General features: G+C 43.9%; 1 pseudogene; it reads left to right on the top strand.

Moving 5' to 3' along the window:
• Positions 1 to 2317, top strand: part of LOC138489425 (zinc finger protein 271-like) — a 394913-nt pseudogene extending 392596 nt beyond the window's left edge.
• The last annotated feature ends 12155 nt before the right edge of the window (positions 2318 to 14472 follow it).

Genomic DNA, 14472 nt, shown 5'->3' with positions numbered 1-14472 from the left:
TGCTTACTCTCAGAATTCCATGCCGACAGGTCACTCCCTCGCATCATCAATCATTCACAGGGTGAATCAAATGCCCCTGAACCTTTAGCTGGAATATATGCATGTAGTTGATAACGTCCCCCCCATAATCCTCTATTCATACCCAGGTCTCCACCATTTGTGTCTGGGGCGAGGGTCGGGGGAACATTCGGCTACATTTGCTATCAATATTGTACGTGTAAATCAGTGTAGTATGCTCCCAGCAAGTATATTTTGTCCATTTCCCGCTTGTGTTTGGTGAAGGCTCAGGCGGGTTTATACTGTTTAGTCATTGAGGATTGGTCTGTGCTGAGGCTTCAAGCTCCTGCTTTTTCACTCCTTAAGTTGATCTGAGGCAAGACAGAAATGCCTTAACTCAGGATCACTCTGTGAGTTTGTGAGGGGAGAGTAAAACCAGCATGACCAGCTCGGCACTATGTGTATTGGTGTTTAGGCTGCACAGTGACATACAATAACACATCTGCTTCTTTCAACAGGGAATGAGCCACCATCAGAGCATCCAGGCTGGGGAGAAGTCCTTCGATTGCACAGAATGTGATAAACACTTTAACTGGATGTCGCACCTGAGAGTACATCAGAGATCCCACACAGGGGAAAGACCGTTCAAGTGCACAGAGTGTCAGAAAAGCTTCACCCGAAGCTCAAATCTGTATGAGCATCTGAAGAGCCATACAGCGGAGCGGCCCCATAAGTGTACAGAGTGTGAGAAAAGCTTCAGTAGCAGCTCGAGTCTCTCCAAGCATCAAATGATCCATAATGGAGAGCGACCACACCAGTGTACAGAGTGTGATAAAAGCTTCACTAAGAGCTCAAATCTGTACCAGCATCAGAGGATCCATACAGGTGAGAGACCCTATGAATGCACAGAGTGTAAGAAAAGCTTTAGTCAATCATCAGCTCTGAGGACCCATCAAAGAATTCATACTGGGGAGAAGCCCTATGCATGTACAGAATGCAAGAAAAGCTTCAGTGACTCTTCAACCCTGAACAGTCATCAAAGGATCCATACAGGGGAGAAGCCCTATCAATGCACAGAGTGCAAGAAAAGCTTCAGTGACTCCTCAGCCCTCAGCAGTCATGAAAGGATCCATACTGGGGAGAAGCCCTATCAATGCACAGAGTGCAGGAAAAGCTTCAGTCAAGCATCGGCTCTGAGAACACATCATAGGGTCCATACAGGGGAGAAGCCCTATGAATGCACAGAGTGTAAGAAAATGTTTAATCAAGCATCAGCTCTGAGGACCCATCAAAGAATCCATACTGGGGGGAAGCCCTATGAGTGCTTAGAATGTGGTAAGAACTTTATTCAGGCATCAACCCTGAAGAAACATCAGAAATCCCATTGCTGAGAGGAAACATACCAGTGTACAGAGGATGGGCTAAGATTAAGTGAGTGCACCCCACTAAGCAGCCATCGAAGGACCAATTCTGGGGAGATGCTCTCTGGGTGCACTTTAATTGGACTCCAAAACTGAGGGCACACCATCCATCACACAGAGGGTGAAGGCGATACACAATTAGATCGTTTGAGGAAAGCTTCCTTTACTGCTCAAATCTTTACATGCATGGAGGCCATGTAGGGAAGACGCTGTGCAGGGCCACAGAGTGCTGAAAGCAGTTTAGCCTGGTATCAATCCTGAAGCTGTTGATGTCATGGCTGTTTTTCTTAGCAGTACACAGTGGTGGCACGAGTAATGGTTGCTTAGCTTACCATAACTGGCGAATTTCTGGGGGTTTCGGTTTTACTTTTAAGCATAGTATAGATAGGTTGTTGTTAGTGCAAAGTAGCTGTAACATTCGTGTAACAAAAGTTTTTGCACTGAAGTTGCTAGGTTGTTCTTAGGGCAACTGAAGCATAACGTCCCTTCACCAACGTGTTTTCACTGAAGTTGATAGGTTTTTAGTAGGCCACTGTAACCAGAGCCTTCCTTTAGCATAGTTTTTTCAGTAAAAGGGGTAGGTTTGTAGTAGTGCAACTTAATCATAACGTCCCTTTAACAATGTTTTTTGTTAGTGAATTTCATAGATTTTTAGTAGGGCATTGTAACCGGAACGTTGCTTTAGCATAGTGTTTTCTGTAAAGATGATAGCTGTTTGGTACTGCAATGGAACAATAATGTCCCGTTAACAACGGTTTGTCACTGATTCCTTGGCTTACCTTATGATGAACTTGTGGAAAGGCCAAATTATGTGGTGTATGTATCCATTTGTGCTACCCCTTCCTTTTCCTAATAGTGTTGATGTATCTTAGCAATTACAGATGTACATGGTAAGTGTTGGTGAGTGTTTGAGTGGTTTCTCTTTTTGTGTTAACATTGCATGGTGAATATGTGCCGCACAGTACTGGCCGAGATGACTGCAGGTGAGCAATATGGACGTTTCCTAGGGAGACTGCACCTGGCCGGCATATGTGCAATCACACTGCAAGTATCCGTAGGACTCCATTAGTGGCTGCATGCCTGCATCTTCTAATGCACTTTTAAATAGTTGTGGGAATGCACGTGCATCCGTTGTACAGCTATACCCATGCGTAGAGCATTCTCTGTGTGCTGGTAACACCGCCCCTGGTGCCAGCCCTACGGATTCATACGGTAGGCTACTGCATTTCAAGTACTCCTGATGACTACGTGGGTAGCTCTGTAAACCTACCAATGTATGGCTGCTGCACGCCTGGCTTTATGAGGCCCACTGGTAAACAAGAAACATCAACCTCCAGTGTAAGGTGAGCTTGTTAAATGTTGCTTAATTTGATTGATAAGCTGCTTGCCTTTCCATGACACGTGAAACAGACACACCGTATCTGCACTGAACACTTTGACGGAAAGTGTCAAGAGGTCGCCTGCGGGCGGTACAGTTGAAGAAAACATGTAACTGCAGGTGTGACAGTTTGTAGTGTGTCTGCAAAATGGCAAAGCTGGTGCGGCTTGGTCACACACATACTAGTACATGTAAAGGCAAGTAAGCAAACAGCAGAATGTTCAAAGTGCAAACAATGTCAGTGGTGGTTAGAAAAGTACTGTAGCCGCATGGGTCGCGCTGAATAATTATCTTCCTGCTCCACATAAAGAAGCTGTGTTTTGCATTGCTGTAAACATCCTTGTATTCCAGAATGTATGCATCTCTGTGAATGCTACTCCTACGGCTAATGGCGTAGCATGACGTTTTTGAAATGCATGTGACGACAACTGAAATGGAAACAAAAGGGACCAGTGAGCAGTCTACCACAATTCCAACAATGCAGTACGGTAATTTCCAGTACAGCATTTTCCACATCTGCTGAGGCTAACTACAGGGGCACTTCTGTAGGGCAGCAGAGCTCTAAAACATCCTCGCAGACCATATTTCCCGGGCTACAGACCCTTACCCGGCAAATGACACTGTATTGTGCATGCACTGCAACACGCTACTCTACAGAGGGAAGGTACTTGGAAGTGCGTGGGAAGGGTCCGTCCGGGAGCACGACAGTGACTGGCGCCTATGTAGGTGAGGGCCACCCAATATTTCCGTCTCTCGGCACGTCCCCTATGGCATCCATGCAGGTGCTGCCCCTTCCGTACCGGACCTTACCTGCCGTTCCTTCTGTGGCGTGTGTTAGAAGACCAGAATAAATAGAAATGAACTGGGAAAGGAATGAAGGGAAAAAAAGAAAGCTCCTTTCAGAGATGAACAATGGAATTGCCAATGAATGGATGCAGGGCTGGGCGCATGGTATACACTCCACACAATGTGCGCAAAATCTAGGGAGGCATGGCACTGTGCAAAACACTGTAGTGGAATCGGGTGGAAAGTGGTTTGCTGTAGAAAGCGATTTCTTTATGTGTTGCAGAGCGTTTTCAAGAGTTTAAGTGTGCAACACTTACTACCAAAATTCTTCCACTACTTTCAAGAAGGGCAACAAGGCAATTTGGATGGGGTGTGCAGAAATTGGGAAGACAGGAATAGTCAGATGAACATTTCTGCTGGGGAAAACTGTTTGTGCCTGTGAAACGTCATATTCCTGTGTGTGAAGTACACCATTGGCACATGTCGTAGAAAGGCACAAATAGACTTCTTTGCAATGTACCGCACTTTCTCCATTTACAGACCAAATAAAAAATAATGCAACCACATTGGTGTCTGCGTAATGCGATAGAAATGTATGCAAGAGATGGCAAACAGACGCATGACCTGGGCAAGTGCCTGCTTCATCGCAAACAGCACTGAAACTCGTGTAACATGCTGGGAAATGTTCCCTCCATAATGAACAACAATAATGTCGGCATGATCGCGCGTCACCAAAGTGTCACACAGACAAACCAAAATCAGTCACTTCAGTGTAGGTACTCCATAGCACTACACATACACATAATAGAATCGAAAATGAGCAGCCACTGCACGGTGTTTTCCATTCACTTTCAATCAATGAATTTCAAACTCCCCCAAAACCTGCACTCTGTGGCTCGTGAAACACACAGCCATAACCGCACCCTCTGCATTTCTGTTGACCAATACACCATGTACCACAGTCTGGGCGTACACACCACACCCAGAAACCTTATTGACCAATCCTGTAGCCTCTACAGGCCAATTTCTATGGCCGTCATCTCCAAAAGGGGCATATGTAACACGTGCAACCCTGCAACTATCGCAATGTCTGTGGACTTTTCATGCTGTGCGCGCGCAGGAGTGTGGGAATAGCTTTCAATGAGGGTAGGGGATGTCGTTAGTTGTGGCGGCTCTGAATAGAACCTTTTTTGTTTTTTCTAAAGGTGCTTCCATTTTTATAAGTATTTTTGTGTTTTGTACATCAGCTCACATTCTTACAATAGGGTATTCAGCGCAGCCTGTAGATTGTGAAACAAAATGTCATTGCCACTGGTCGACAAAGACAAGCCATTTGCTTTGAAAAGGTTTATATATCGAGAACCAATGTTCCCATTCTTACAGGAGATCATCCCAGCAGCACTCAAGAAGTCACACATGCTTCTGTTGATGAGACCCCTTCCGACGTCTGGCTGGCGACAGGAATCATTGGAATAGTCCTATACTATTCTCGGTGGTATACATGGGAAAAGCACCTTGGCAGTGGGAAAAATGCGCTTCACTGCTTTCATTACTTTCTTCAGTTGACGGTACACACGGGAACAAACCATGCAACCCAAATGGAACGCTCCATAGTGCACCACCACACCATGTATGCTAGCTAATGTGGCCACTCGTCGACATACTGCAAGCACAGCACCGAAACTGCACATATCGCCACAGCACCACAAAGCCGCCACTCCCTCCAAATCGACATTGCCATGAAAGCCTTTTTCGACGGCATACTGGAACAGATCTTCGACAAAGGCATCGCCGACTATCAAGATAGTGCGTCTCGCCATCTCTGCCTGCCACCATCTGTACACAGAGTAATGAAACAAAATATTGCCGCCTTTGAAAGCTGGGATTCCCCAGCATTACAGTGAAATAACCAAATAAGAGACACTAATGGACGCACCCCAGCAGGGAATAAGACCAGGACCAAGTGCAAGTGAGGTAAAAGATAAGTCTTTATATAAAGTTAAAATGGGGCACGCAGAGGACTCTGCTACTCCGAGAGCGCTCTGTCCAAACAACAGAAAAATGCACATTATATTACAAAAACACCTTATCTATGACGTATGCTATAGGGGTTACAGTGAGTCGTATTCATTGGATGAAGGGGGCTGAACACTATAGCATGTTTAAGGTTGTTGTTCCAGGATTGGTCAACTCTGAACTTTGCAACTTCTTGGAGCATGCAGGTCAGCTGGGCTCATCTGGGAGGGGTGCAGTGTTGGGGGATGTCCAGGTTGCTGTGATTTATTCTAACTAACTTTTGGCCCTTTTGGCCACACAAATTTTATTATTATACATACATTACAATGCATAATCCTCTAAACATTCGACCTGAGCCATCAAGGGTGAGTGTACATTGGCCCAGGTGCCTCATATAACACAGTATTTCAAACACATTAGTCGAGCATCTGTTTGAATCTAGCGTGGATGCTTTACTCTTTGTTAGTACAAGAAGAATATATGGCTACATGGGATTAATGCTATGGAGGTGAATCAGAGTGTCATACAGGCAAGGGGCAGGCAACGGTTACATCAAAAAGAGGTGTGAGGTTAGTGGGCTTGTAGTCTATATTTCTTTATAAGGGGTCTGCTGGTGTGAAGGCAGTTTGTGGAGATGGATGTTTTTTTCCAGGACCAGGCTTTGGCCCGGTTACACCCCGGTCAGTGATGTAAGAGGAAGAGGAGAGATACAGTGTTTAGCTCTCTACACTTCGCGCCCAAGCTTCCGTGAGAACAGGACAGCCGTGGATATGGCAGAGGGGAGAAGAGGGGGTTGGCATGCTGGCTGTGCGCAGAGAATGAAGGCGAGAGGTGCAGGCCTGCATTCAGCGTTTACCTGCGGCCTACTAGAAAATGGAGTTGGTAGTTAACACAAAATGGAGTCTTGTGGCTCATAGGCCATGCACAGTTATGGGTCATTCAATGGTAACCTCGCACCTTGGCCAGAGGTGTGCTGTCAACCTCGGCATGAGCATATCATGTGCTTTGTTAGGAATGAAGGGGGACCTGGGGGAGCCTTCCTCCCTTACAACTTTTAATGTGACACAACCCTGAGCACCTGATTGGACAATCCTGATTTCTGACCCAAGCCCCTGCTCCTGCCTCAAATTTGGTACAAATCCGTCCAGCCGCTCGGCCTATAGCCTTGCGCAAAATGTTTCCCCATTCAGTCTATGAAAAAAAAAATTGGGACCCCCCTATAACTTTGCCCCCCTTGCACGAAACCTCGCCAAACTTGCCAAAAAAAATTCAGAGAGGGAATGTACTTTTTTTGCAAAGTTTAGTGAGGATTCCTCCAGGGGGAGCGAAGTTATAAACTGCTGAAAAAGTGGTCTTCCTATGAGTTTACCAACTTAACCATAACTACAAGACCGCTATGGCGGGCCGTGTAATATCTATATATTATTTTTAAAAAGTATATGGCCCGCTCTGAATTCGGCAGGTTTTGTGAGATTTCATCAAGGGGGGGGGGGCAAAGTTATGGGGGGTTAACAATTTTTTTTTCCATAGACTGAATGGAAAATAACATTGCTCCCTCCTACAGCTCAAACTGCTGGACGGATGTTCATCAAATTTGCATCAGGGGCGGCGGCTGGGTCCCGAAAGCATGCTTTGTAAATTTGGTGAAAATTTGTCCAGTAGTTTTTTTTTAAACGGGCAAAATGTAGTTCCAAAAAAATGAGTGATATCTGGCTGCGCTCCACGGAGCATGAAGTGCATCAGATTTTTGGAAAAATCTGCCATGTTGTATTCGTGGACATTCGCCGGTGTCCGCGGACACCGTGGTAAAACATGTAAAAAAACGCAACATTGCACTTGGGAAATGTATCAAACAATCTCTGGAGAGGTAAGGGGTGATGAGGATTGGATGGAATATGGCCATAAGAAGCCTAAAAGACTGGTGTTTTTTGCCCCTGAAAAGTCTGCAAACACTGCAGATGTTCTGGGACAGTCCTGTGATGGATTGCAAGCAAACTCATTTAAGGAGCATTAGCAAGGACCTTAAAGCATGGTTTTGCAAATGTGCCAGTGTTTTATTTTTTGACAAGTGTCATAATGTAGGTACAAAAAATTGAGATAAAGCTTTGGTGACTGAGGTATAGCCTGTGGCCATGGGCATGACCCGGACAATCTGGCTACTGGGCTTGACCCAGAGGGATGAAAAATGGTGTTAAAGTGGCCATGTCCACCTGTGACCAGCTATGTGATAAAGTTATTCAAAAGTAGGATAGGTTTGAAAGGGAAAACAATTGTGCTAGTGGTAATATGGTCACAGGGTTGTGACTTCGCCTTCTGCGGGCTGCTATAGAAAGGGAAGAAGGGCTCTGTACTGAGCCCTGCCTTCATTTTCCATGTTGGCCATCTTGGAAAAGGATTTTCCTTCCTACAGCGAACGCCGCAGGCGTCAGGCTGTAGGAAGAAAAATCTATGTTTTAGCACCCGGGTTCCCACTTTGGGAACTAGGGGGGCTAATGGCCTTTATCCCCCATGCAGGGGCTGCAATGGAGGATAATGGCCCCGAGCCCTCGTTATTTTATTTATTTATTTATAACGTGCCGAAGCCCGCAGGCATCAGGGCTCACGCAGAACCACTTTGCTTTATTTTTTGGCAAGTGTCATAATCTAGGTACAAAAAATAGTGATATACCTTTGGTCACTGAGGTATAGCCTGTGGCCATGGACAGTGGCCAGAATGTCCGGGTCATGGTATAAGGTCATGACACTGACAATCTGGCTACTAGCCTTGACCGCAAGGAATGGAAAATGATGTTAAAGTCACCATGTCCACCTGGGATAGTTATGTGATAGTTATTCGAAAGTAGGATAGGTTTGAAAGGGAAATAAATGTGCTTGTGGTAATATGGTGATAGGTTTCTGACTTTGCCTTCTGCAGGCTGCCATGGGAAGGGAAGAGGGGTTCTGTACTGAGCCCCACCTTCTCTTTCCATGGTGGCCATCTAGGAAAAGGATTTTCCTTCCTACAGCGGGATGCCTACGGCATCCTGCTGTACGAAGAGAAAATCTATTTTTTAGCACCCGGGTTCCCGCTTTGGGAATCAGGGGTGCTAATGGCCGTTATCCCCAATTGCAGGAGCTGCAATGGAGGATAATGGTCCGGGGTGCTCATTATTTTTTAATTTATTTATAAGACGCAGACACCTGCAGGCATCAGGGTGCACACAGACACACTTTGCTTGGGCCGATAAGAAGCCGTAACTCGTGCCACTACTGTGGACTACTAAGACTAACACCCAGGACATCAAAGATGACAACACATATCTGGCCCACTTATTTTTGTTCACTAAAATATCTAGGCCAGGTGTTTTTTTTTCACTGACAGTCAGAATATTAAAATTCAAAAGGTGCTGTACATATAGACGTTAACCTTGTCATATGTTCTTAAAGTACTTTCCTTAGGGTTTGGTCTCAGCTCATGGTACACATACATGGGGCACTAGGCAGGCCTCAAACACACAATTCATTCCTATACATGAGGATAAACTTTAATGCTATTAACATTTTCTGATGATGCTGTTTCTTCCTTCCTTACTTTAGTTTCCCTGTATGTGCCTCTGATTTGTATGCATTGTAGGTCTACATATGTATTGTTTGTACTAGCACAAGTATGTAGTAAGTCTTTAATTGTTAGCTAGTTATTACATGTTTAACATTTCACAATCACCCATGACATCTTGTTACCAACATTATAAACACAACCCCTTGTTGGGACTTTTCATCAAAATAAATTTCACATGTGATGTCATCAGTGATGTCATCAATGACATTTGTGACATCATCTTTGATGTCCTGGGTGCTAGTCTTAGCAGTGCACGATGGTGGCACGAGTTATGGTTGCTTCGCTTACCATAACTTGCAAATTTCTGAGGTTTTTCGGTTTTACCTGTAACCATAACGTCCCTGTAACAATGTTTTCCCATTGAATTTCATAGGTTTTTATTAGTTCAACTTAACCATAACGTCCCTTTAACAATGTTTTTCCATTGATATATATATAGCAGGGCCTGCAGTATCAGCCCTGTAGTTCTGGTTAAGTTGCTCAACCCATTGGAACAGCACTTTTTGGGTGGCTTATAACCTAGCCCGACCTAACCTAGAAGACAAATCTTCACCAAACCTTGTAGAAAAAGTATATGGCCCAGTTAGATTGATTCTGCAAAGTTTGGTGAGGTTTCGTCCAGGGGGAAAGGTTATATGGGGGGGGGGCAAAATATGTGGATTGCCTCCTAGACACAATGGCAACAAAATGTTGCTTGTGCCTACAGCCCAAACGCAAGCGGATTTTCACCAAATTTGCAGCAGGAGTGGTGGCTTGGTCCCAAAGGCATGCTTTTGTAAATTTGATGTAAATCCATCCTGTTGTTTTTTTTAAACAGCCAAAAAGTAGGTTCCCGAAAATGTGTGATATCTGGGAACGGTCCGCAGACTCACTTCTCGGTTTGGTCTGTGGACAGGCCTCCGATTGGGCCTGGGGCCGTAGTGATGTCCGCGGTCATCGGACACACCCGCTGATTGGATGGTGAAAAACGCGAGCTGCATCAGATATTTTGAACGGTCACCATGGTGGATTCGCCGACAGTCCCCACACAACATTACACTTGTCAAACTAATGAAACCATCTCTGGGGAGGTGAAGGGTGAATGAGGATGTGATGGGATATGGCCATAAAAAAGGTGTTTTTTTTTAATCTCAGAAGTTTGCGAACATCTCAGATGTTCAGGGACATTAATGCCTATTTATGCATTACAGGGTTGGTGAAAAGCAGTTTTTGGATGGCTTATATCTTTGGTGCCACTCAATGAAACTGCATGAACATTTGCAATATCATTCTAGGCCTGATTCTGAATGGATCTGCACAGTTTGGTGCTGTTTTGGACAAGAGGGGGCAAAGTTAGCAGGGGGCCCAAAATATTTGAAAGGGTTATAAATGTGGTGCAATTTGACAAATCTGCACAAATATTTGAACAAAAAGATTTTCGACCCAGATTTAAATGTTTTTGCAAAGTTTGGTGGGATTTTGTCAAGAGGGGGCAAACTTAGAGGGGGTTCTCAACATTTTTAGATGGCTTATATCTTTGTTGCCGTTTCATGAATGTGCACAAAGGTTTTCCGAAAAATTAACGATCCAACTTTGAATGTTTGTGCAAAGTCTGAATGGATTTTGTCGAGTGTGGGCTAAGTTATATGACTATTATATGTAATTACATTTTGACATTTAAAAAAAAAACATGGACAGATTTGCAGCAATCGTGTGTAAGGATCTCCAAGCATGGTTTTGTAAATGTCTGTGTTTTATTTTTTGAAAAGTGCCATGATGTAAGTACAAAAAATAGTGATACACCTTTGGCGATTGAGGTATAGCCTGTGGCCATGACCACGAGGGACCAGCAATGCGGTTAAAGTGGGCATGGCCACCAGGGACCGGCAATGTGGTAAAGTTTTTCAAAATTCGGATAGGTTTGAATGGGAAAAAAAGTCTGCTCATGGCTACAGCCCGAAGTGCTGTACAGGATTGCAGCAAACATTTGCAAGAGCATCAGCAAGGACCTCAAAGTGTGGTTTTGCAAATCTGTCCTGTGTTGTATTTTTTCTAAAGTGTCAAAATGTAAGTACAAAAAATTGTGATATAACTTTGGTGCCTGGGCAGTGTGCCCGGCCCTGAGCAAGGACATATGTCTACTCTGATTTGCTTATTGGGGCATACGGTATGGCCGAAGCCCTAGTTTTGAATGGGAAAACATATTCTGCTTGCGGCTGCAGCCTGAAGTGCTAGACTGGATTACAACAAACCTGTGCGAGGAGCATCAGAGAGGACCTGAAAGCATGCTTTGTAAATCTGTACTGTGTTTTATTTTTTCTAAAGTGTCAAAATGTAAGTATAAAAAATAGTGATAAAACGTTCCTGCCTCGGCAAGGACAACTGTCTACTCTGATTTGCCTATTGGGGGATGCGGCATGGCCGAAGCCCATGCCCCATCAATTGCGGAAACTGCCCATGGCTGCAAGCCATGCGCACTGGCCATTCATCACATTATGAGGGTAGAGTGGCCACTGAACTAGGATGCAGGGTAGATGCAGTGGATAACAGGGTGGTTTGGTGGGGCTGGGGGTTGGGGTCATGGTCGAGCCTCATGCCCTAGGCAATTCAACCATGGCTTGCATCTCCAGAATGCGCTGCTGATAACGGCACACATCAGTATGCGTTGCAAAAAATATGTTTGTTAAAGCCGGTTTACAGTTCTTTCATATATGTTAAAAGAGGAATTTTTAATAACTTATATACAGTGATGTAACATCATGACACATTTTCATTCATAAAAACCTATGCAATTCACAGAAACATCTTAGTTAAAGGGGTGGGATGGTTAAGTTGCACTAATAAAAACCTATGGAATTTAGTTAAACAACTTTGAGTGATGCTGTAGTTTAGTTGCACTAATAAAAAGCTATGAAATTCAGTGAAAACATGTTGTTAAAGGGACGTTATGGTTACAAGTAAAACTGAAAAACCCCAGAATCTTGCCATTTATGGTAAGCTAAGCAACCATAACTCACACCACCACCATGCACTGCTAAGACAAACACCCAGGACATCAAAGTTTACATCACACATGTGATTGATGACACCACAGTAGTAATATGTGTATTGTAATTATAGGTAATGCAGTAGGAGTATAGCCAGAATCGCTACAGTAGTAATATGTGTATAGTAATAATTGGTAATGTAGTGGGAGTATAAAGTGTTTATAATATGGCAGAATTATATAATTGAACTGTATATGGTACTTATGATTGTAGTACAATTGAGGATAGTGCTTATAGACTATGGGCCTCACGCTATTAGCGCCATGGTTCATGCCAGTAAAATACCGGCACCGCCTTGGTGGAAAAGGGAATTACCGCCCCATTCCAAGGTTGGCGGGGTGGTAATTCCCCATTCCACCATTGCCCTTCCCCATTCCCATTTTTGCCCCATAGGGCATAATGGGAATGGGGAAGGCGCTAATTACAGTACCGCAAATTGCGGTACCGTAATTAGCTCCCTCGGTCCCTTTGCGGGTTGGTTTTTAACACCTGCAAAAAGCAGGCGTTAAATACCCCCACACGCAAAGGGACTTCGTAGTAAGGCGGTAAGGATTTACCGATACCGGTATAATACCGGTAAACCCTTACCGCCTACCGTGTAATGAGGCCCTATGTATTTGATTATACTTGGTATGGATACTTAGTTCTATAGCATTATGAAAGTGGAATCTCTGGTTCATTTTCTCTGTAGAAAAAAACTGTACAATTTGTTAAGCAGGATCGTTTAAAAGCTTTAATTGTATATAATTGTACATTTACTTTTTTAGACCCTAGTAAACAGTACATTCTAAGTACTATGTTTGGTACAAAATGTGTGTATAACACACTGCTGTTGTATTGACATTAAATACTCATTGGTTCATTGGGAAAAATAATTCCCTACTGGATTAAGAAAAACCTGATTACAATTATGTGAGTTTAAGTGTCATAGTATTTTTGTTTGAAGTATGTAGTGATTAAGAGGATGCTTAAAATAGTTTGATACCTAGTGGCATATTCTAACTACAGTAGAGTTTAGAAGATGTTTTGTCGTATAAGAATTGTGACAGCGTATTTGAATGTTTTGCAATGGGGGTATTTTTTAAGTAGTTAGATACCTGTTGGCGTATTCTCACTAGATTGACTTTGAAAAGTACTATTGTAGTATTATGAATGTAGTTAGATACCCGTTGGCGTATTCTAACTGTTAATTGTGCTACAGTTTAGTGACTAAATTTGGGTTGAAGGAATATTAAGTAGGCATTTGTTACATTGGCTGGTAATCTATGTTTTGGACTAAAGGAGGTATTGTTACATTCAAACCAACCACTTATTTAGTTGACATATGTAGTGTAGTGCCCTGAAGTGGTTGTAGCACCAGTGTGGTATATTACACCTACTGCTGTGAAGGCTTTCTTTTCAGGAGATACTTGTGCATGTGTGAAGCCTGTAAGCTCACAGTTATTTTTGGTACCATCTGCATTGTACCTTAGAAGCATTAGAATGACATATTGGCCATGGGAGTTCATTTGTATGGTGGAACGATTGTCTGAATTGCAAAAAGGGCATAATACACCATGATTTGAATTCTGCAGAAGCTGGTGAAATGCAATGGATTCAGAATTCGGTATGGATACATATACAAATCGTTCATTAGGGATGTCATCTTGTAAAACATGGTTGCAGAGTAAATGTATGTTTCCATGTGCATGACATTTTGAAGATTTAATTTATATGGATGTTTTTGGTTTTTTGTAGTAAGTACATTAGGAATTCTTGTGGATCTTCCTGTGTGTTTATGGTCAATTTTACAATTCCTGCACAGTAGTCCAATTTGTTCCTTATACCTGAGACACTAACAGGGTAATTCATAGAATTTCGCAGAAAAGTGTCGCAAGCGGCTGGCGCAGAGTGTCCGCGTGCGATTGACTGCGCCAGGCACGTGCGCTAAAACCGATTTCCGCGCACAGCGTATTCATGGATTTTAGGCTCCCAAACCAGCCGTGGCGCAGAGTATCGCAGCGACCCTGCAGCAGCGCCAGTAACGCCCCCAAGAACGCCCTCGCGCAAGGAAAAGCCATCAAAATCGCAAAATCATCGCAAAGGGCTGCGCTAACCCTGGACCAGTTTACAGGGCTGCCAAACAAGGAACGCAAAGCGGGTAACGTGCATATCAGGGGTACGCGTGAAGTTATACACGCGATTAGCCAGGGTACGTGTATTACAGGGGTACGCGGGAAGTGTAACACGCGATTGGCCAGGGTACGTGTA

The sequence above is a fragment of the Ambystoma mexicanum genome, chromosome 9 (assembly GCF_040938575.1).
Source record: "Ambystoma mexicanum isolate Mex_15411 chromosome 9, UKY_AmexF1_1, whole genome shotgun sequence".
NCBI classification, from domain to species: domain Eukaryota; kingdom Metazoa; phylum Chordata; class Amphibia; order Caudata; family Ambystomatidae; genus Ambystoma; species Ambystoma mexicanum.
Note: the sequence above shows the minus strand (reverse complement) of the source record. Positions and strands in the feature narration are given on the sequence as shown.